Source organism: Harmonia axyridis, chromosome X (assembly GCF_914767665.1).
Source record: "Harmonia axyridis chromosome X, icHarAxyr1.1, whole genome shotgun sequence".
Lineage (NCBI taxonomy): Eukaryota > Metazoa > Arthropoda > Insecta > Coleoptera > Coccinellidae > Harmonia > Harmonia axyridis.
The window spans coordinates 28153220-28178842 of NC_059508.1; positions in this window are offsets into that span (position 1 = coordinate 28153220).

Below are 25623 nucleotides of genomic sequence, written 5' to 3' on the forward strand. Positions count from 1 at the left end.
TTGCTTGAGACCCCTCTGTTTTTATATCTACGTAAAATTGACTGAATGAATAAAAAAATATAGATTTTTCCAAAAAACTTTTCATTAGAAATCTATAGGAATCTCTTCAACTTATGAACTGTTCAGCTTATACTCAAGTATTGCCATATTGCTGAAATTATCATCAACCAAGCTATCTGATGATGCAATAATATACTGGGTGTGCCGTTTGAAATAAGTAGGTAGTAATCTGAAATTGTTAAAATTTTCAGCAGAAAATTATTATTAGTTTTCCATAAACAATAAGCCATCGCGGTGAATCACCCTGTACATCATTATCATTCAGCCTTCTGCTTCCACTGAGGGATATAAATTTCGCCTTACTGGTTTATGACTGTTTTGCAATTATCTCTGGCCAAGCGTTTTTATAGACTATTTCAAGGGACTTTGGATGTACTATATACAGAAATATTATAATTTCCAAAATGATTTCAACTATAATATTGTTATTTTTTTTTCAGAATCTACATTTCTTGGAGTTAACTCAGTTAGAAGAAGAAGAGGTCCGTATTATAAATAATATATTATTTACCAATTCTAGTGAATACAAATTACCCTGTAGAGTTAAACAAAAATTTTCTGCAAGTAAGTATAGAGATCTTAAAAGAATTATTCATGGTCAATATGAATATGCAATATAATAATGAATCAACTAATATCAACTTTTTCAGAAAATGAGTGTAGAAAATCTGTAATCAATTACAATGGATTATCAATTACAAAACCTATTATCCAGAATGAGATGACAGGAAAACATTCGAAACCTTCACCTCCCCCCAGTTGAGCTGTAAAAACAGTTGAAATTATTGCAAGAGATAATACAGAGATAATCAAAAATGATACAATTTCCAATAGGACAATTGAAAAAATTGAAAGTAGCATCTCGAATAAAAATGAATCTAAAATTGAGGAGCCCACAGTAAATGTATGGAAAAAATCATGGGCTAGTCTATTTGATAAAGATGTTAAAACAATATCGAATGAGAAAATAGACAATAAAATTAATGATTCACATGTAACATCTTTAAAACATACAAAAGTAGTCAAAAAAATAGATTCAGCCACTCATATGTTAGGAGGTGAGTTCAAAACCATATCTTTTTTTATATATTTATCTTACTTTCAACTAACAATTTGCTTACATCTACAGTAGATTATTATTTTACTTAGTTGAACCCATTTTACTTGATGAAAAGTGGTATGCTTTGGTTTTCACCTACAAATATCAGTGAAAATTCAAGTTTCTATCATGGTTAGTAATATTTTTTAATTTCCAGAATTTCTTAAGAACTATAAAATTGATGGGACCCAAACCAGTTTCAAACCCAGGGGTTTACGAAACAAAAGTAACTCTCGTTATATAAACTCAATATTACAAGCCTTACTTGCTTGCCCACCACTTTGTAATCTCCTCAAACGGTTATCAGAGAACTTCACGCAAAATAATGCACTGAAATCAATAACAATGAGTGAAAATATGTAAGTATAAATTAATATAATTTGCAACTTTGATTGAATAACAATTTTATATATGTATTTTCATTATTCAACTATTCCAGGTGTAAATTTATGAATAACTTCGATAATCTGCCCAATGTAAGACGCAAGTCACGTTCAAAAAAGAAAAACAAGAAGCAAACTTTCGTCAATATAGACAATGGCAATTCGTTTGAGGCCTCATCGTTTTATACGATGCTAAACGAAACACTTAGCGATTCTTTCCTTGTTGAAGGCCGACAAGAAGTCGCCGAAGAATTCTTGGGCCTTTTGTTGATTGGACTCAATGATGAAATGATGGGAATAATGAAATTGATTAGCCATGACGAAAATATTCAAGCAGCTAAAAAAGAAGTGAAAATAGATGTGAATGATTGGAAAGTTATTGGTCCTAGGAACGAAGGGAATGTAACAAGAGAAATACAAATGGACAAGACACCGATTAGTGATATATTCGGAGGACTTCTCTGTTCAAGAATCCATAAAACCGGAGACGAAACTTCAGAAAATATTGAACCATTCCTAACATTGCCATTAAATATTAGGAAAGCAAATAACATAGCTGAAGCATTAAAAGGCCTTACAACCAAGAACAAACTAAAGGGTCTGACATCATCGAAATGTAAGAAACGGTTGAAGCATGGCAGCAAGTGATGATAGAGAAGTTGCCTGTAGTTTAAGTATTACATTTGAAATGCTTCGAATACAGAATGAATGGCTGCACTAAAATAATGAAGACTATAGAATTTCCCATCAATCTGCAGATTGATTCTAAAATATTATCTGGAAGGACGAATACTTCAGCGGAGAGACAATATAAATTAATATCTGTAGTATACCATGTAGGAAAGGAGGCCAGCTATGGGCATTATATAGCAGATACCTTCCATTCGGGGTATAATACATGGTTGAGGTTTGATGACTCTAAAATAAACAGAGTTACGGAAGAAGATGTTCTTAAACGTCAAGGAGATAGAGTTCCTTATTTATTATTTTATCGAAGGAGTGATACGGTGTGAAGTGTAAAGATTCATTGATATAGTTGTTAATTTGTACAGATTAGATTTAAGGATGCTGAACATTGTAATATTTTTCTGTTGTTTCATGAGAAATGCCATGTCTTGTATTTCGGGAGAATATGATAAATTGACTTTACAATGTTATATATATATATGTAAATGTATATGTATATAAAAAATAAATATTATATTTTAATAAACGAACTTTGTATAAATGTGAAATTTTGTTTGTTTTTTTTGAAGAAATTTCTTTTCCTAAAACTTAAATTAAATTTTTGCAAGAACTACTATCTCAGAAGGAAAAAAAGATCGTCTTCGTGAAAATTCCAATCAACCATAAACAGTATTAGCTATTTCAGGACTTTGGACTCTTTATTCCTTTTTCTTTGCTCTTGAAATCAGGTGAATTTCGCTCAATATAATAAAAAAAAACTTGACCAAACTTTATAATTTTCCCCTGTGTTCAGCGGCGCTACGTTCTCCTACTTCTGTAACCTAGATAAATGAGGATATTTTGGAAGATCGTACCTCATGCACTCGAATCATGTAATTTTTTTTTTTCACAAAAATCACAAATATACCAGTCATGAACTCTGAATTAACCTATATCTATAATGACCCAAAACAAAACACTCATTAATTTCCGTTTTATAACCTATTATTCCTTTTCCTGGGTCAGAACAATTTTTTTGGAGAATTCTCGTCTCTGATTATTATGAAATTTTTTTTTTCTATTGGTCCTCTAATTCACTTGAAAATCAAAACTCAGTTGAATAATTACTCAAAAAAAAGTTCTGTCCAAGGTCAGATTGGATTTCTTTAAATTTTATTATCCTGGATATTAGACATGAGAACTCAGAATATATTGAATTTCTCTCTTACTACAGTTAAAGGTCTGTGCTTATAATTTACATCTGGTGTACGCTAGTAGTTTCGATTGTCTGGGATACCAACTATTCAATGGCATAGGCCTCGATTTGGTAACATTTTGGATGTTCCACCATTTACTAATGTAAATGCCTAAAACCTCTAGAATTTGCATCTGAATAAGGATTGGTCAAGTCTATTCAATTCTTTTACATTTTTAGACCTCAGATTTAAAAGAATAGAAAAATTCGTCGTTTCGCAATTCAGAATCAAACAATAATTGACCAATGAAATAGAGTAATGTCTAGAAATGACAATGCATATGAAATATGAAAGCAAGGTTTCAAATGAATAAACTCTGCAATCGATTAAAAAGACGGCATTAAATTTCGAATGTAGAATCTTTTATTGTTATTATAGAACTCTTTATTGCTAAATTCATATGTTAGAATCTTATATTCAATTTTATATTTTTTTATTTATAAAATCCCAATTCTATTCATGTTTCTTTGGACGAATACCAGTTTCTACTATGAAATGAATAATTACAATTCAATTGTATCTATGAAGGACTGTTCTTATTCCCTTCTTTTTGTTTAAACAACAATTATTCAAGTAAGCCATTCCACATTGTTGATTTTCTTGGACTAGGATGTCACGCAGCTAGCTATAATCTCCCATGTGGTAAGGTCAATTGCTGCTGTAACCACAATTGGACGGCTGACTTCTGTTGTTGATTTCATATGTTTGTTATTTCCTTCAATGTTTCTCATTCTAACACTTCTCATCGTATTGCCCAAGGACGAAAGCTTGACACACGTGTCTATGGAAACCACATTGGTATAAGGGACTGTTCTTATTCCCTTCTTTCTGTATAATGATCAATTATCCAAGTAAGCCATTCCACATTGTTGATTTTCTTGAACTCGGATGACACGCAGGTAGCTATAATCTCCCACGTGGTAAGGTCAATTGCTGCTGTAACCACAAATGCACGACTGACTTCTGTTGTTGATTTCATTTGTTTGTTATTTCCTTCTATGTTTCTCATTCTAACACTTTTCATCGTATTGCACAGGGACGAAAGCTTGACACACGTGTCTAAGGAAACCACTTTTTTTTGTTTAATCAACAATTATCCAAGTAGGCCATTCCACATTGTTGATTTTCTTGGACTCGGATGTCACGCAGGTAGCTATAATCTCCCACGTGGTAAGGTCAATTGCTGCTGTAACCACAAATGCACGACTGACTTCTAATGTTGATTTCATTCGTTTGTTATTTTCTTCAATGTTTCTCATTCTAACACTTTTCATCGTATTGCACAGGGACGAAAGCTTGACACGCGTGTCTTAGGAAACCACTTTGGTATAAGGGACTGTTCTTATTCCCTTTTTTTTGTTTGATCAACAATTATCCAAGTGGGCCATTCCACATTGTTGATTTTCTTGGACTCGGATGTCACGCAGGTAGCTATAATCTCCCACGTGGTAAGGTCAATTGCTGCTGTAACCACAAATGCACGACTGACTTCTGTTGTTGATTTCATTCGTTTGTTAGTTTCTTCAATGTTTCTCATTCTAACACTTTTCATCGTAATGCACAGGGACGAAAGCTTGACACACGTGTCTATGGAAACCACATTGGTATAAGGGACTGTTCTTACTTCATTCTTTCTGTATAATGATCAATTATCCAATTAAGCCATTCCACATTGTTGATTTTCTTGGACTCGGATGTCACGCAGGTAGCTATAATCTCCCACGTGGTAAGGTCAATTGCTGCTGTAATCACAAATGCACGACTGACTTCTTTTGTTGATTTGATTTGTTTGTTATTTCCTTTAATGTTTCTCATTCTAACATTTCTCATCGTATTGCACAGGGACGAAAGCTTGACACACGTGTCTAAGGAATCCACTTTGGTATAAGGGACTGTTCTTATTCCCTTCTTTCTGTATAATGATCAATTATCCAAGTAAGCCATTCCACATTGTTGATTTTCTTGGACTCGGATGACACGCAGGTAGCTATTATCTTTTACGTGGTAAGGTCAATTGCTGCTGTAACCACAAATGCACGACTGACTTCTGTTGTTGATTTCATTTGTTTGTTATTTCCTTTAATGTTTCTCATTCTAACATTTCTCATCGTATTGCACAGGGACGAAAGCTTGACACACGTGTCTAAGGAATCCACTTTGGTATAAGGGACTGTTCTTATTCCCTTCTTTTTGTTTAATGAACAATTATCCAAGTAAGCCGTTCCACATTGTTCATTTTCTTGGGCTCGGATGTCACGCAGGTAGCAGTAATCTCCCACGTGGTAAGGTCAATTGCTGCTGTAACCACAAATGCACGACTGACTTCTGTTGTTGATTTCATTCGTTTGTTATTTTCTTCGATGATTCTCATTCTAACACTTTTCATCGTATTGCACAGGGACGAAAGCTTGACACGCGTGTCTAAGGAAACCACTTTGGTATGAAGGACTGTTCTTATTCCCTTCTTTTTGTTTAATGAACAATTATCCAAGTAAGCCGTTCCACATTGTTCATTTTCTTGGGCTCGGATGTCACGCAGGTAGCTGTAATCTCCCTCGTGGTAAGGTCAATTGCTGCTGTAACCACAAATGCACGACTGACTTCTGTTGTTGATTTCATTCGTTTGTTATTTTCTTCAATGTTTCTCATTCTAACACTTTTCATCGTATTGCACAGGGACGAAAGCTTGACACGCGTGTCTAAGGAAACCACTTTGGTATAAGGGTCTGTTCTTATTCCCTTCTTTTTGTTTAATGAACAATTATCCAAGTGCGCCATTCCACATTGTTGATTTTCGCAGGTAGCTACCTGCGTGACATCCGAGTCCAAGAAAATCAACAATGTGGAATGGCTTACTTGGATAATTGTTCATTAAACAAAACGAAGGGAATAAGAACAGTCCCTTATACCAAAGTGGTTTCCTTAGACACGCGTGTCAAGCTTTCGTCCCTGTGCAATACGATGAAAAGTGTTAGAATGAGAAACATAGAAGGAAATAACAAACAAATGAAATCAACAACAGAAGTCAGTCGTGCATTTGTGGTTACAGCAGCAATTGACCTTACCACGTGGGAGATTATAGCTACCTGCGTGACATTCGAGTCCAAGAAAATCAACAATGTGGAATGGCTTACTTGGATAATTGTTGATTGAACAAAACGAAGGGAATAAGAACAGTCCCTTATACCAAAGTGGTTTCCTTAGACACGCGTGTCAAGCTTTCGTCCCTGTGCAATACGATGAGAAGTGTTAGAATGAGAAACATTGAAGGAAATAACAAACAAATGAAATCAACATTAGAAGTCAGTCGTGCATTTGTGGTTACAGCAGCAATTGACCTTACCACGTGGGAGATTATAGCTACCTGCGTGACATCCGAGTCCAAGATAATCAACAATGTGGAATGGCCTACTTGGATAATTGTTGATTAAACAAGAAAAAGAGAATAAGAACAGTCCCTTATACCAAAGTGGTTTCCTCAGACACGTGTGTCAAGCTTTCGTCCCTGTGCAATACGATGAGAAGTGTTAGAATGAGAAACATTGAAGGAAATAACAAACAAATGAAATCAACATTAGAAGTCAGTCGTGCATTTGTGGTTACAGCAGCAATTGACCTAACCACGTGGGAGATTATAGCTACCTGCGTGACATCCGAGTCCAAGAAAATCAACAATGTGGAATGGCCTACTTGGATAATTGTTGATTGAACAAAAAAAAAAATAAGAACAGTCCCTTATACCAAAGTGGTTTCCTTAGACACGTGTGTCAAGCTTTCGTCCCTGTGCAATACGATGAAAAGTGTTAGAATGAGAAACATAGAAGGAAATAACAAACAAATGAAATCAACAACAGAAGTCAGTCGTGCATTTGTGGTTACAGCAGCAATTGACCTTACCACGTGGGAGCTTATAGCTACCAGCGTGACATCCGAGTCCAAGAAAATCAACAATGTGGAATGGCTTACTTGGATAATTGTTGATTGAACAAAAAGAAGGGAATAAGAACAGTCCCTCATACTAAAGTGGTTTTCTTAGACACGTGTGTCAAGCTTTCGTCCCTGTGCAATACGATGAAAAGTGTTAGAATGAGAAACATTGAAGGAAATAACAAACAAATGAAATCAACAACAGAAGTCAGTCGTGCATTTGTGGTTTCAGCAGCAATTGACCTTACCACGTGGGAGATTCTAGCTACCTGCGTGACATCCGAGTCCAAGAAAATCAACAATGTGGAATGACTTACTTGGATAATTGATCATTATACAGAAAGAATGAAGTAAGAACAGTCCCTTATACGAATGTGGTTTCCATAGACACGTGTGTCAAGCTTTCGTCCCTGTGCAATACGATGAAAAGTGTAAGAATGAGAAACATAGAAGGAAAAAACAAACAAATGAAATCAACAACAGAAGTCAGTCGTGCATTTGTGGTTACAGCAGCAATTGACCTTACCACGTGGGAGTTCTAGCTACCTGCGTGACATCCGAGTCCAAGAAAATCAACAATGTGGAATGGCCCACTTGGATAATTGTTGATCAAACAAAAAAAAGGGAAAAAGAACAGTCCCTTATACCAAAGTGGTTTCCTAAGACACGCGTGTCAAGCTTTCGTCCCTGTGCAATACGATGAAAAGTGTTAGAATGAGAAACATTGAAGAAAATAACAAACGAATGAAATCAACATTAGAAGTCAGTCGTGCATTTGTGGTTACAGCAGCAATTGACCTTACCACGTGGGAGATTATAGCTACCTGCGTGACATCCGAGTCCAAGAAAATCAACAATGTGGAATGGCCTACTTGGATAATTGTTGATTAAACAAAAAAAAGTGGTTTCCTTAGACACGTTTGTCAAGCTTTCGTCCCTGTGCAATACGATGAAAAGTGTTAGAATGAGAAACATAGAAGGAAATAACAAACAAATGAAATCAACAACAGAAGTCAGTCGTGCATTTGTGGTTACAGCAGCAATTGACCTTACCACGTGGGAGATTATAGCTACCTGCGTGTCATCCGAGTTCAAGAAAATCAACAATGTGGAATGGCTTACTTGGATAATTGATCATTATACAGAAAGAAGGGAATAAGAACAGTCCCTTATACCAATGTGGTTTCCATAGACACGTGTGTCAAGCTTTCGTCCTTGGGCAATACGATGAGAAGTGTTAGAATGAGAAACATTGAAGGAAATAACAAACATATGAAATCAACAACAGAAGTCAGCCGTCCAATTGTGGTTACAGCAGCAATTGACCTTACCACATGGGAGATTATAGCTAGCTGCGTGACATCCTAGTCCAAGAAAATCAACAATGTGGAATGGCTTACTTGGATAATTGTTGTTTAAACAAAAAGAAGGGAATAAGAACAGTCCTTCATAGATACAATTGAATTGTAATTATTCATTTCATAGTAGAAACTGGTATTCGTCCAAAGAAACATGAATAGAATTGGGATTTTATAAATAAAAAAATATAAAATTGAATATAAGATTCTAACATATGAATTTAGCAATAAAGAGTTCTATAATAACAATAAAAGATTCTACATTCGAAATTTAATGCCGTCTTTTTAATCGATTGCAGAGTTTATTCATTTGAAACCTTGCTTTCATATTTCATATGCATTGTCATTTCTAGACATTACTCTATTTCATTGGTCAATTATTGTTTGATTCTGAATTGCGAAACGACGAATTTTTCTATTCTTTTAAATCTGAGGTCTAAAAATGTAAAAGAATTGAATAGACTTGACCAATCCTTATTCAGATGCAAATTCTAGAGGTTTTAGGCATTTACATTAGTAAATGGTGGAACATCCAAAATGTTACCAAATCGAGGCCTATGCCATTGAATAGTTGGTATCCCAGACAATCGAAACTACTAGCGTACACCAGATGTAAATTATAAGCACAGACCTTTAACTGTAGTAAGAGAGAAATTCAATATATTCTGAGTTCTCATGTCTAATATCCAGGATAATAAAATTTAAAGAAATCCAATCTGACCTTGGACAGAACTTTTTTTTGAGTAATTATTCAACTGAGTTTAGATTTTCAAGTGAATTAGAGGACCAATAGAAAAAAAAAATTTCATAATAATCAGAGACGAGAATTCTCCAAAAAAATTGTTCTGACCCAGGAAAAGGAATAATAGGTTATAAAACGGAAATTAATGAGTGTTTTGTTTTGGGTCATTATAGATATAGGTTAATTCAGAGTTCATGACTGGTATATTTGTGATTTTTGTGAAAAAAAAAAAATTACATGATTCGAGTGCATGAGGTACGATCTTCCAAAATATCCTCATTTATCTAGGTTACAGAAGTAGGAGAACGTAGCGCCGCTGAACACAGGGGAAAATTATAAAGTTTGGTCAAGTTTTTTTTTATTATATTGAGCGAAATTCACCTGATTTCAAGAGCAAAGAAAAAGGAATAAAGAGTCCAAAGTCCTGAAATAGCTAATACTGTTTATGGTTGATTGGAATTTTCACGAAGACGATCTTTTTTTCCTTCTGAGATAGTAGTTCTTGCAAAAATTTAATTTAAGTTTTAGGAAAAGAAATTTCTTCAAAAAAAACAAACAAAATTTCACATTTATACAAAGTTCGTTTATTAAAATATAATATTTATTTTTTATATACATATACATTTACATATATATATATAACATTGTAAAGTCAATTTATCATATTCTCCCGAAATACAAGACATGGCATTTCTCATGAAACAACAGAAAAATATTACAATGTTCAGCATCCTTAAATCTAATCTGTACAAATTAACAACTATATCAATGAATCTTTACACTTCACACCGTATCACTCCTTCGATAAAATAATAAATAAGGAACTCTATCTCCTTGACGTTTAAGAACATCTTCTTCCGTAACTCTGTTTATTTTAGAGTCATCAAACCTCAACCATGTATTATACCCCGAATGGAAGGTATCTGCTATATAATGCCCATAGCTGGCCTCCTTTCCTACATGGTATACTACAGATATTAATTTATATTGTCTCTCCGCTGAAGTATTCGTCCTTCCAGATAATATTTTAGAATCAATCTGCAGATTGATGGGAAATTCTATAGTCTTCATCATTTTAGTGCAGCCATTCATTCTGTATTCGAAGCATTTCAAATGTAATACTTAAACTACAGGCAACTTCTCTATCATCACTTGCTGCCATGCTTCAACCGTTTCTTACATTTCGATGATGTCAGACCCTTTAGTTTGTTCTTGGTTGTAAGGCCTTTTAATGCTTCAGCTATGTTATTTGCTTTCCTAATATTTAATGGCAATGTTAGGAATGGTTCAATATTTTCTGAAGTTTCGTCTCCGGTTTTATGGATTCTTGAACAGAGAAGTCCTCCGAATATATCACTAATCGGTGTCTTGTCCATTTGTATTTATCTTGTTACATTCCCTTCGTTCCTAGGACCAATAACTTTCCAATCATTCACATCTATTTTCACTTCTTTTTTAGCTGCTTGAATATTTTCGTCATGGCTAATCAATTTCATTATTCCCATCATTTCATCATTGAGTCCAATCAACAAAAGGCCCAAGAATTCTTCGGCGTCTTCTTGTCGGCCTTCAACAAGGAAAGAATCGCTAAGTGTTTCGTTTAGCATCGTATAAAACGATGAGGCCTCAAACGAATTGCCATTGTCTATATTGACGAAAGTTTGCTTCTTGTTTTTCTTTTTTGAACGTGACTTGCGTCTTACATTGGGCAGATTATCGAAGTTATTCATAAATTTACACCTGGAATAGTTGAATAATGAAAATACATATATAAAATTGTTATTCAATCAAAGTTGCAAATTATATTAATTTATACTTACATATTTTCACTCATTGTTATTGATTTCAGTGCATTATTTTGAGTGAAGTTCTCTGATAACCGTTTGAGGAGATTACAAAGTGGTGGGCAAGCAAGTAAGGCTTGTAATATTGAGTTTATATAACGAGAGTTACTTTTGTTTCGTAAACCCCTGGGTTTAAAACTGGTTTGGGTCCCATCAATTTTATAGTTCTTGAGAAATTCTGGAAATTAAAAAATATTACTAACCATGATAGAAACTTGAATTTTCACTGATATTTGTAGGTGAAAACCAAAGCATACCACTTTTCATCAAGTAAAATGGGTTCAACTAAGTAAAATAATAATCTACTGTAGATGTAAGCAAATTGTTAGTTGAAAGTAAGATAAATATATAAAAAAAGATATGGTTTTGAACTCACCTCCTAACATATGAGTGGCTGAATCTATTTTTTTGACTACTTTTGTATGTTTTAAAGATGTTACATGTGAATCATTAATTTTATTGTCTATTTTCTCATTCGATATTGTTTTAACATCTTTATCAAATAGACTAGCCCATGATTTTTTCCATACATTTACTGTGGGCTCCTCAATTTTAGATTCATTTTTATTCGAGATGCTACTTTCAATTTTTTCAATTGTCCTATTGGAAATTGTATCATTTTTGATTATCTCTGTATTATCTCTTGCAATAATTTCAACTGTTTTTACAGCTCAACTGGGGGGAGGTGAAGGTTTCGAATGTTTTCCTGTCATCTCATTCTGGATAATAGGTTTTGTAATTGATAATCCATTGTAATTGATTACAGATTTTCTACACTCATTTTCTGAAAAAGTTGATATTAGTTGATTCATTATTATATTGCATATTCATATTGACCATGAATAATTCTTTTAAGATCTCTATACTTACTTGCAGAAAATTTTTGTTTAACTCTACAGGGTAATTTGTATTCACTAGAATTGGTAAATAATATATTATTTATAATACGGACCTCTTCTTCTTCTAACTGAGTTAACTCCAAGAAATGTAGATTCTGAAAAAAAAATAACAATATAATAGTTGAAATCATTTTGGAAATTATAATATTTCTGTATATAGTATATCCAAAGTCCCTTGAAATAGTCTATAAAAACGCTTGGCCAGAGATAATTGCAAAACAGTCATAAACCAGTAAGGCGAAATTTATATCCCTCAGTGGAAGCAGAAGGCTGAATGATAATGATGTACAGGGTGATTCACCGCGATGGCTTATTGTTTATGGAAAACTAATAATAATTTTCTGCTGAAAATTTTAACAATTTCAGATTACTACCTACTTATTTCAAACGGCACACCCAGTATATTATTGCATCATCAGATAGCTTGGTTGATGATAATTTCAGCAATATGGCAATACTTGAGTATAAGCTGAACAGTTCATAAGTTGAAGAGATTCCTATAGATTTCTAATGAAAAGTTTTTTGGAAAAATCTATATTTTTTTATTCATTCAGTCAATTTTACGTAGATATAAAAACAGAGGGGTCTCAAGCAAACTCTATACTTGAAGAGTTTTCGAGGAAAAACTTCAACTAAGGAAAACTGCAATTTCTCATTGAATGGAGTAGTCTATGACTTCCAGAAAACATGAAAAGACTCTAAAAAGTCGAAATTTCTTGAATTGTAATAAATTTTTCGTTGAGAAAGTTGAAAATTCATAAACCAATGAAAAAAAATAACTACATGAAATATAACTGATATTCGAAAATATTCGAATAAATGAAAATAACCCTAAGCTAGTATTAAAAAAATTACCTCCATACTCAAACAATTAACTATTTAAACATGAAACTTTTCACTAGAAATATCACTTCAACAACTGTTTAAGAAGTAACTCTTGGAAGAATGTTCGCTGAACTGAGGTTACTTACAATTTGTCAACCTGGCATGGTTGACGAGCATAGAATATTTTTCTTCTTCTTAACTATGTACAGGTCGAGCCATATACCTAATATAAGGGGCAAGTTGCACCATTTGCCTAAACATTGATTAAAATTTAAACATTGATTAATTTCTGATTTCTCTTGAGAAATCATAGAGTAATCAACGTTTAAATTTTTAATTGATGTTTAGGCAAATGGTGCAACTGGCTCTTTGTCTATTGGGTGAAATAAAGAAGTGCGCGTGCGCCGCATATTTTTTTGTTCATTCAGTCAATTTTACGAAGATATAAAAAGAGAGGGGTCTCAAGCAAATTCTATACTTAAGGAGTTTTCGAGGAAAAACTTCAACTGAGGAAAACTGCAATTTCTCATTGAATGGAGTAGTCTATGACTTCCAGAAAACATGAAAAGAAACTCAAAAGTCGAAATTTTATGAATTGTAATAAATTTTTCGTTATGATGGTGGAAAATCCATAAACCAATAAAAAAAAACTAACTACATGAAATATAACTGATATTTGAAAATATTCGAATAAATTAAAACAACCCTAAGCTAGTATTAAAAAAATTACCCCCATATTCAAACAATTTTTTATTCAAACATGAAACTTTCCACTAGAAATATCACTTCAACAACTGTTTATAAAGTAACTCTTGGAAGAATATTCGCTAAACTGAGGTTACTTACAATTTGTCAACCCGGCATGGTTGACGAACATAGAATATTTTTCTTCGTCTTAACTATGTACAGGTCGAGCCATATACCTTATAATAGGGGCCAGTTGCACCATTTGCCTAAACATTGATTAAAATTTAAACATTGATTAATTTCTGATTTCTCTTGAGAAATCATAGAGTAATCAACGTTTAAATTTTTAATAAATGTTTAGGCAAATGGTGCAACTGGCCCTTAGTCTATTAGGTAGAATATAGAAGTGCGCGTGCGCCTCATATTAAATTTCAATAATAATATATATAATAATAATAATAATTTTCAATTAGATAATTTCTAAACTGTGCTCGAAATAAAAAATTCCAATTCCACAAAATTATCTGTATTTCGTTTCTTCATTTCCAGCTTAATTTGATTGTAATCTATGGTCCACAGTTCGCATTGGAAAAGTGTCCAGCGGACAGGATAAATAGAAGGCGCTAGTGTAGCTAGAGGGTATATTTGTATTTTGTGGTTTCTGTAATCTGCATTCAGTGGTTTCATTTTAAGCGTGGTTATATTCATAGATAAATACAAATGTACCCCTTATATATGGTTATAATTGATTCTGATAGATGTGGCAAGCTGAAAAATAAATATTGAATTCTGTTGATAATTATAACATAGGTAATGAGAAAACCATTTTCTGTTGATATTTCGACATTTCGATCTTCAGCGGAATATAACAATTATGTTAAATTATTATATTTACTTTAATATTATTTTTGTGTCTCCCGACCAATGTACAAATTTCCGAAATTATTTTTTGTTCCCGATAATAGGGACATTCGATCTGCCAACCCAAGAAAGCGAACATACTTTTGTTGGATAGCACATATGCCTACTTATGCGTTTCGTCCCTGGCACACACACCGGACTCATCAGGGTGACTTTGGTATAATTGTGTGTGCCGTGTCACAGACGCTTGGGGAATTTATTATTATCGGGAACCGCCGGGACTCGAACCCGGCACCGTGTCGCATCTCGGTGAGTGATTCTACCTCTTAACGTCTAGGCTACCGAATGCTGTGTTTATTGTTGCTATGTGGAGCTTTATGAGAAGCCGCCACACTTTCATCCTTTTTGAAGTTTTCTATGAAATTTACCTCAGAACATAGAATATACTCTAAGAAATTAGCCTTCTAGCTATTCAGTGAATAGTTTTCTATTCAGTGAGTAGTTGATATTTATGAATATTCGTTACTATTCACTGATGATGATTAGATAGTTGAGTAATTAATTATTTGTGAAGTTACGAATGAAAGTTTGAATGATCACTTTTCAGGAATAATTGAAAAAAGATATTGAAATTGGAGATCACATATGTTGAAATTGATAGATACAATTGAATTGTAATTATTCATTTCATAGTAGAAACTGGTATTCGTCCAAAGAAACATGAATAGAACTGGGATTTTTTAAATAAAAAAATATAAAAATTGAATATAAGATTCTAACATATGAATTAAGCAATAAAGAGTTCTAATAATAACAATATAAGATTCTTCATTCGAAATTTAATGCCGTCTTTTTAATCGATTGCAGAGTTTATTCATTTGAAACCTTGCTTTCATATTTCATATGCATTGTCATTTCTAGACATTACTCTATTTCATTGGTCAATTATTGTTTGATTCTGAATTGCGAAACGACGAATTTTTCTATTCTTTTAAATCTGAGGTCTAAAAATGTAAAAGAATTGAATAGACTTGACCAATCCTTATTCAGAAGCAAATTCTAGAGGTTTCAGGCATGTACATTAGTAAATGGTGGAACATCCAAAATGTTACCAAATAAAGGCCTATGCCATTGAAAAGTTGGTATCCCAGACAATCGAAACTATTAGCGTACACCAGATGTAAATTATAAGCACAGACCTTTAACTGTAGTAAGAGAGAAATTCAATATATTCTGAGTTCTCATGTCTAATATCCAGGATGATAAAATTCAAAGAAATCCAATCTGACCTTGGACAGATCTTTTTTTCGAGTAATTATTCAACTAAGTTTTGATTTTCAAGTGAATTAGAGGACCAATAGAAGAAAGAAATTTTATAGTAATCAGAGACAAGAATTCTCCAAAAAAATTGTTCTGACCCAGGAAAAGGAATAATAGGTTATAAAACGGAAATTAATGAGTGTTTTGTTTTGGGTCATTGAAGATATAGGTTAATTCAGAGTTCATGACTGGTATATTTATGATTTTCGTGAAACAAAAAAAAATTACATGATTCGAGTGCATGAGGTACGATCTTCCAAAATATCCTCATTTATCTAGGTTACAGAAGTAGGAGAACGTAGCGCCGCTGAACACAGGGGGAAATTATAAAGTTTGGTCAAGTTTCTTTTCATTACATTGAGCGAAATTCACCTGATTTCAAGAGCAAAGAAAAAGGAATAAAGAGTCCAAAGTCCTGAAATAGCTTATACTGTTAATGGTTCATTGAAATTTTCACGAAGACGACCTTCTTTTCCTTTCTGAGATCGTAGTTCTTATAAAAATTTAATTTAAGTTTCAGGAAAAGAAATTTCTTCAAAAAAACAAACAAAATTTTACATTCATACAAAGTTCGTTTATTAAAATATAATATTTATTTTTTATATACATATGTATATATATATATATATATATATATATATATATATATATAACATTGTATAGTCAATTTATCATATTCTCCCGAAATACAATTCATGGCATCACTCATGAAACAACAGAAAAATATTACAATGTTCAGCATCCTTAAATCTAATCTGTACAAATCAACAACTTTATCAATGAATCTTCACACTTCACACCATATCACTCCTTCGATAAAATAATAAATAAGGAACTCTATCTCCTTGACGTTTAAGAACATCTTCTTCCGTAACTCTGTTTATTTTAGAGTCATCAAACCTCGACCATGTATTATACCCCGAATGGAAAGTATCTGCTATATAATGCCCATAGCTGGCCTCCTTTCCTACATGGTATACTACAGATATTAATTTATATTGTCTCTCCGCTGAAGTATTCGTCCTTCCAGATAATATTTCAGAATCAATCTGCAGATTGATGGGAAATTCTATAGTCTTCATTATTTCAGTGCAGCCATTCATTCTGTATTCGAAGCATTTCAAATGTAATACTAAAACTACAGGCAACTTCTCTATCATCACTTGCTGCCATGCTTCAACCGTTCCTTTCGTTTTCGATGATGTTAGACCCTCTAGTTTGTTCTTGGTTGTAAGGCCTTCTAATGCTTCAGCTATGTTATTTGCTTTCTTAATATTTAATGGCAATGTTAGGAATGGTTCAATATTTTCTGAAGTTTCGTCTCCGGTTTTATGGATTCTTGAACAGAGAAGTCCTCCGAATATATCACTAATCGGTGTCTTGTCCATTTGTATTTCTCTTGTTACATTCCCTTCGTTCCTAGGACCAATAACTTTCCAATCATCCACATCTATTTTCACTTCTTTTTTAGCTGCTTGAATATTATCGTCATGGCTAATCAATTTCATTATTTCCATCATTTCATCATTGAGTCCATTCAACAGAAGGCTCAAGAATTCTTCGGCGTCTTCTTGTCGGCCTTCAACAAGGAAAGAATCGCTACGTGTTCCGTTTAGCATCGTATAAAACGATGAGGCCTCAAACGAATTGCCATTGTCTATATTGACGAAAGTTTGCTTCTTGTTCTTCTTTTTTGAACGTGACTTGCGTCTTACATTGGGCAGATTATCGAAGTTATTCATAAATTTACACCTGGATCAGTTGAATAATGAAAATACATATATAAAATTGTTATTCAATCAAAGTTGCAAATTATATTAATTTATACTTACATATTTTCACTCATTGTTATTGATTTCAGTGCATTATTGTGAGTGAAGTTCTCTGATAGCCGTTTGAGGAGATTACAAAGTGGTGGGCAAGCAAGTAAGGCTTGTAATATTGAGTTTATATAACAAAAAATACTTTTGTTTCGTAAACACCTGGATTTAAAACTGGTTTGCGTCCCAGCAACTTAATAGTTCTTTAGAAATTCTGAAAATTTAAAAATATTACTAACCATGATAGAAACTTGAATTTTCACTGATATCTGTAGGTGAAAACCAAAGCATTCCACTTTTCATCGAGTAAAATGAGTTCAACTAAGTAAAATAATTATCTACTGTAGATGTAAGCAAATTGTTAGTTGAAAGTAAGATAAATATATAAAAAAAGATATGGTTTTGAACTCACCTCCTAACATATGAGTGGCTGAATCTATTTTTTCGACTACTTTTGTATGTTTTAAAGATGTTACATGTGGATCATTAATTTTATTGTCTATTTTCTCATTCGATATTGTTTTAACATCTTTATCAAATAGACTAGCCCATGATTTTTTCCATACATTTACTGTGGGCTCCTCAATTTTAGATTCATTTTTATTCGAGATGCTACTTTCAATTTTTTCAATTGTCCTATTGGAAATTGTATCATTTTTGATTATCTCTGTATTATCTCTTGCAATAATTTCAACTGTTTTTACAGCTGAACTAGGGGGAGTTGAAGGTTTCGAATGTTTTCCTGTCATCTCATTCTGGATAAAAGGTTTTGTAATTGATAATCCATTGTAATTGATTACAGATTTTCTACACTCATTTTCTGAAAAAGTTGATATTAGTTGACTCATTATTATATTACATATTCATATTGACCATGAATAATTCTTTTAAGATCTCTATACTAACTTGCAGAAATTTTTTGTTTAACTCTACAGGGTAATTTGTATTCACTAGAATTGGTAAATAATATATTATTAATAATACCTCTTCTTCTTCTAACTGAGTTAACTCCAAGAAATGTAGATTCTGAAAAAAAAAATAACAATATAATAGTGGAAAGCATTTTGGAAATTTCAATATTTCTGTATATAGTATATCCAAAGTCCCTTGAAATAGTCTATAAAAACGCTTGGCCAGAGATAATTGCAAAACAGTCATAAACCAGTAAGGCGAAATTTATATCCCTTAGTGGAAGCAGAAGGCTGAATGATAATGATGTACAGAGTGATTCACCGCGATGTCTTATTGTTTATGGAAAACTAATAATAATTTTGTGCTGAAAATTTAATCAATTTCAGATTACTACCTTCTTATTTCAAACGGCACACCCAGTATATTAGTGCATTATCAGATAGCTTGGTTGATGATAATTTCAGCAATATGGCAATACTTGAGTATAAGCTGAACAGTTCATAAGTTGAAGAGATTCCTATAGATATCTAATGAAAAGTTTTTCCGAAAAATCTTTATTTTTTTATTCATTCAGTCAAATTTACGTAGATATAAAAAGAGAGGGGTCTCAAGCAAACTCTATACTTGAAGAGTTTTCGAGGAAAAACTTCAACTAAGGAAAACTGCAATTTCTCATTGAATGGAGTAGTCTATGACTTCCAGAAAACATGAAAAGAAACTAAAAATTAAAAACTTAAAAAAATCAAAAATTAAACAGTATTAGCTATTTCAGGACTTTGGACTCTCTATTCTTTTTTCTTTGCTCTTGAAATCAGGTGAATTTCGCTCAATATAATAAAAAAAAACTTGACCAAACTTCATAATTTTCCCCTGTGTTCAGCGGCGCTACGTTCTCCTACTTCTGTAACTTAGATAAATGAGGATATTTTGGAAGATCGTACCTCATGCACTCGAATCATGTAATTTTTTTTTGTTTCACAAAAATCACAAATATACCAGTCATGAACTCTGAATTAACCTATATCTATAATGACCCAAAACAAAACACTCATTAATTTCCGTTTTATAACCTATTATTCCTTTTCCTGGGTCAGAACAATTTTTTTGGAGAATTCTCGTCTCTGATTACTATGAAATTTCTTTTTTCTATTGGTCCTCTAATTCACTTGAAAATCTAAACTCAGTTGAATAATTACTCAAAAAAAAGTTCTGTCCAAGGTCAGATTGGATTTCTTTAAATTTTATTATCCTGGATATTAGACATGAGAACTCAGAATATATTGAATTTCTCTCTTACTACAGTTGAAGGTCTGTGCTTATAATTTACATCTGGTGTACGCTAGTAGTTTCGATTGTCTGGGATACCAACTATTCAATGGCATAGGCCTCGATTTGGTAACATTTTGGATGTTCCACCATTTACTAATGTACATGCCTAAAACCTCTAGAATTTGCTTCTGAATAAGGATTGGTCAATTTTTCATCGTATTGCACAGGGACGAAAGCTTGACACGCGTGTCTAAGGAAACCACTTTGGTATAAGGGACTGTTCTTATTCCCTTTTTTTTTGTTTGATCAACAATTATCCAAGTGGGCCATTCCACATTGTTGATTTTCTTGGACTCGGATGTCACGCAGGTAGCTAGAATCAACTATTCAATGGCATAGGCCTCGATTTGGTAACATTTTGGATGTTCCACCATTTACTAATGTACATGCCTAAAACCTCTAGAATTTGCTTCTGAATAAGGATTGGTCAAGTCTATTCAATTCTTTTACATTTTTAGACCTCAGATTTAAAAGAATAGAAAAATTCGTCGTTTCGCAATTCAGAATCAAACAATAATTGACCAATGAAATAGAGTAATGTCTAGAAATGACAATGCATATGAAATATGAAAGCAAGGTTTCAAATGAATAAACTCTGCAATCGATTAAAAAGACGGCATTAAATTGCGAATGTAGAATCTTATATTGTTATTATTAGAACTTTTTATTGCTAAATTCATATGTTAGAATCTTATATTCAATTTTTATATTTTTTTATTTATAAATTCCCAATTCTATTCATGTTTCTTTGGACGAATACCAGTTTCTACTATGAAATGAATAATTACAATTCAATTGTATCTATCAATTTCAACATATGTGATCTCCAATTTCAATATCTTTCTTCAATTATTCCTGAAAAGTGATCATTCAAACTTTCATTCCTAACTTCACAAATGATTAATTACTCAACTATCTAATCATCATCAGTGAATAGTAACGAATATTCATAAATATCAACTACTCACTGAATAGAAAACTATTCACTGAATAGCTAGAAGGCTAATTTCTCAGAGTATATTCTATGTTCTAAGGTAAATTTCATAAAAAACTTCAAAAAGGATGAAAGTGTGGCGGCTTCTCATAAAGCTCCACATAGCAACAATAAACACAGCATTCGGTAGCCTAGACGTTAAGAGGTAGACTCACTCACCGAGATGCGACAAGGTGCCGGGTTCGAGTCCCGGCGGCTCCCGATTATAATAAATTTCCCAAGCGTCTGTGACACGGCACACACAATTATACCAAAGTCACCCTGATGAGTCCGGTGTGTGTGCCAGGGACGAAACGCATAAGTAGGCATATGTGCTATCCAACAAAAGTATGTTCGCTTTCTTCGGTTGGCAGATCGAATGTCCCTATTATCGGGAACAAAAAATAATTTCGGAAATTTGTACTTTGGTCGGGAGACACAAAAATAATATTAAAGTAAATATAATAATTTAACATAATTGTTATATTCCGCTAAAGATCGAAATGTCGAAATATCAACAGAAAATGGTTTTCTCATTACCTATGTTATAATTATCAACAGAATTTAATATTTATTTTTCAGCTTGCCACATCTATCAGAATCAATTATAACCATATATAAGGGGTACATTTGTATTTATCTATGAATATAACCACGCTTAACATGAAACCACGGAATGCAGATTACAGAAACCACAAAATACAAATATACCCCTAGCTACACTAGCGCCATCTATTTATCCTGTCCGCTGGACATTTTTTCAATGCGAACTGTGGACCATAGATTACAATAAAATTAAGCTGGAAATGAAGAAACGAAATACAGATAATTTTGTGGGATTGGAATTTTTTATTTCGAGCACAGTTTAGAAACTATCTGTTTGAGAATTATTATTATGATTATATATATTATTATTGAAATTTAATATGAGGCGCACGCGCACTTCTATATTCTACCTAAAAGACTAAGGGCCAGTTGCACCATTTGCCTAAACATTAATTAAAAATTTAAACGTTGATTACTCTATGATTTCTCAAGAGAAATCAGAAATTAATCAATGTTTAAATTTTAATCAATGTTTAGGCAAATGGTGCAACTTGCCCCTAATATTAGGTATATGGCTCGACCTGTACATAGTTAAGAAGAAGAAAAATATTCTATGCTCGTCAACCATGCCAGGTTGACAAATTGTAAGTAACCTCAGTTCAGCGAACATTCTTCCAAGAGTTACTTCTTAAACAGTTGTTGAAGTGATATTTCTAGTGGAAAGTTTCATGTTTAAATAGTTAATTGTTTGAATATGGAGGTAATTTTTTTAATACTAGCTTAGGGTTATTTTCATTTATTCGAATATTTTCGAATATCAGTTATATTTCATGTAGTTATTTTTTTTCATTGGTTTATGAATTTTCAACTTTCTTAACGAAAAATTTATTACAATTCAAGAAATTTCGACTTTTTAGTTTCTTTTCATGTTTTCTGGAAGTCATAGACTACTCCATTCAATGAGAAATTGCAGTTTACCTTAGTTGAAGTTTTTCCTCGAAAACTCTTCAAGTATAGAGTTTGCTTGAGACCCCTCTCTTTTTATATCTACGTAAAATTGACTGAATGAATAAAAAAATATAGATTTTTCCAAAAAACTTTTCATTAGAAATCTATAGGAATCTCTTCAACTTATGAACTGTTCAGCTTATACTCAAGTATTGCCATATTGCTGAAATTATCATCAACCAAGCTATCTGATAATGCAATAATATACTGAGTGTGCCGTTTGAAATAAGTAGGTAGTAATCTGAAATTGTTAAAATTTTCAGCAGAAAATTATTATTAGTTTTCCATAAACAATAAGCCATCGCGGTGAATCACCCTGTACATCATTATCATTCAGCCTTCTGCTTCCACTGAGGGATATAAATTTCGCCTTACTGGTTTATGACTGTTTTGCAATTATCTCTGGCCAAGCGTTTTTATAGACTATTTCAAGGGACTTTGGATATAATATATACAGAAATATTATAATTTCCAAAATGATTTCCACTATTATATTGTTATTTTTTTTTCAGAATCTACATTTCTTGGAGTTAACTCAGTTAGAAGAAGAAGAGGTATTATTAATAACATATTATTTACCAATTCTAGTGAATACAAATTACCCTGTAGAGTTAAACAAAAATTTTCTGCAAGTAAGTATAGAGATCTCAATTATTCATGGTCAATATGAATATGTAATATAATAATGAATCAACTAATATCAACTTTTTCAGAAAATGAGTGTAGAAAATCTGTAATCAATTACAATGGATTATCAATTACAAAACCTTTTATCCAGAATGAGATGACAGGAAAACATTCGAAACCTTCAACTCCCCCTAGTTGAGCTGTAAAAACAGTTGAAATTATTGCAAGAGATAATACAGAGATAATCAAAAATGATACAATTTCCAATAGGACAATTGAAAAAATTGAAAGTAGCATCTCGGATAAAAATGAATCTAAAATTGAGGAGCCCACAGTAAATGTATGGAAAAAATCATGGGCTAGTCTATTTGATAAAGATGTTAAAACAATTTCGAATGAGAAAATAGATAATAAAATTAATGATTCACATGTAACATCTTTAAACCATACAAAAGTAGTCAAAAAAATAGATTCAGCCACTCATATGTTAGGAGGTGAGTTCAAAACCATATCTTTTTTTATATATTTATCTTACTTTCAACTAACAATTTGCTTACATCTACAGTAGATAATTATTTTACTTAGTTGAACCCATTTTACTTGATGAAAAGTGGAATGCTTTGGTTTTCACCTACAGATATCAGTGAAAATTCAAGTTTCTATCATGGTTAGTAACATTTTTAAATTTTCAGAATTTCTCAAGAACTATTAAATTGCTGGGACGCAAACCAGTTTTAAACCCAGGCGTTTACGAAACAAAAGTAACTTTCGTTATATAAACTCAATATTACAAGCCTTACTTGCTTGCCCACCACTTTGTAATCTCCTCAAACGGCTATCAGAGAACTTCACTCACAATAATGCACTGAAATCAATAACAATGAGTGAAAATATGTAAGTATAAATTAATATAATTTGCAACATTGATTGAATAACAATTTTATATATGTATTTTCATTATTCAACTATTCCAGGTGTAAATTTATGAATAACTTCGATAATCTGCCCAATGTTAGACGCAAGTCACGTTCAAAAAAGAAAAACAAGAAGCAAACTTTCGTCAATATAGACAATGGCAATTCGTTCGAGGCCTCATCGTTTTATACGATGCTAAACGGAACACGTAGCGATTCTTTCCTTGTTGAAGGCCGACAAGAAGACGCCGAAGAAATCTTGGGCCTTCTGTTGAATGGACTCAATGATGAAATGATGGGAATAATGAAATTGATTAGCCATGACGAAAATATTCAAGCAGCTAAAAAAGAAGTGAAAATAGATGTGGATGATTGGAAAGTTATGGGTCCTAGGAACGAAGGGAATGTAACAAGAGAAATACAAATGGACAAGACACCGATTAGTGATATATTCGGAGGACTTCTCTGTTCAAGAATCCATAAAACCGGAGACGAAACTTCAGAAAATATTGAACCATTCCTAACATTGCCATTAAATATTAAGAAAGCAAATAACATAGCTGAAGCTTTAGAAGGCCTTACAACCAAGAACAAACTAAAGGGTCTGACATCATCAAAAACGAAAGAAACGGTTGAAGCATGGCAGCAAGTGATGATAGAGAAGTTGCCTGTAGTTTTAGTATTACATTTGAAATGCTTCGAATACAGAATGAATGGCTGCACTGAAATAATGAAGACTATAGAATTTCCCATCAATCTGCAGATTGATTCTGAAATATTATCTGGAAGGACGAATACTTCAGCGGAGAGACAATATAAATTAATATCTGTAGTATACCATGTAGGAAAGGAGGCCAGCTATGGGCATTATATAGCAGATACTTTCCATTCGGGGTATAATACATGGTCGAGGTTTGATGACTCTAAAATAAACAGAGTTACGGAAGAAGATGTTCTTAAACGTCAAGGAGATAGAGTTCCTTATTTATTATTTTATCGAAGGAGTGATATGGTGTGAAGTGTGAAGATTCATTGATAAAGTTGATTTTTTAGTTTTGTTTAATGAACAATTATCCAAGTAAGCCATTCCACATTGTTGATTTTCTTGGACTCGGATGTCACGCAGGTAGCTATAATCTCCCACGTGGTAAGGTCAATTGCTGCTGTAACCACAAATGCACGACTGACTTCTGTTGTTGATTTCATTTGTTTGTTATTTCCTTCTATGTTTCTCATTCTAACACTTTTCATCTTATTGCACAGGAACGAAAGCTTGACACAGGTGTCTAAGGAAACCACTTTGGTATAAGAGACTGTTCTTATTCCCTTCTTTTTGTTTAATGAACAATTATCCAAGTAAGCCATTCCACATTGTTGATTTTCTTGGACTCGGATGACACGCAGGTAGCTATAATCTGTAACGTGGTGAGGTCAATTGCTGCTGTAACCACAAATGCACGACTGACTTCTGTTGTTGATTTCATTAATTTGTTATTTCATTCTATGTTCCTCATTCTAACACTTTTCATCGTATTGCACAGGGACGAAAGCTTAACACGCGTGTCTA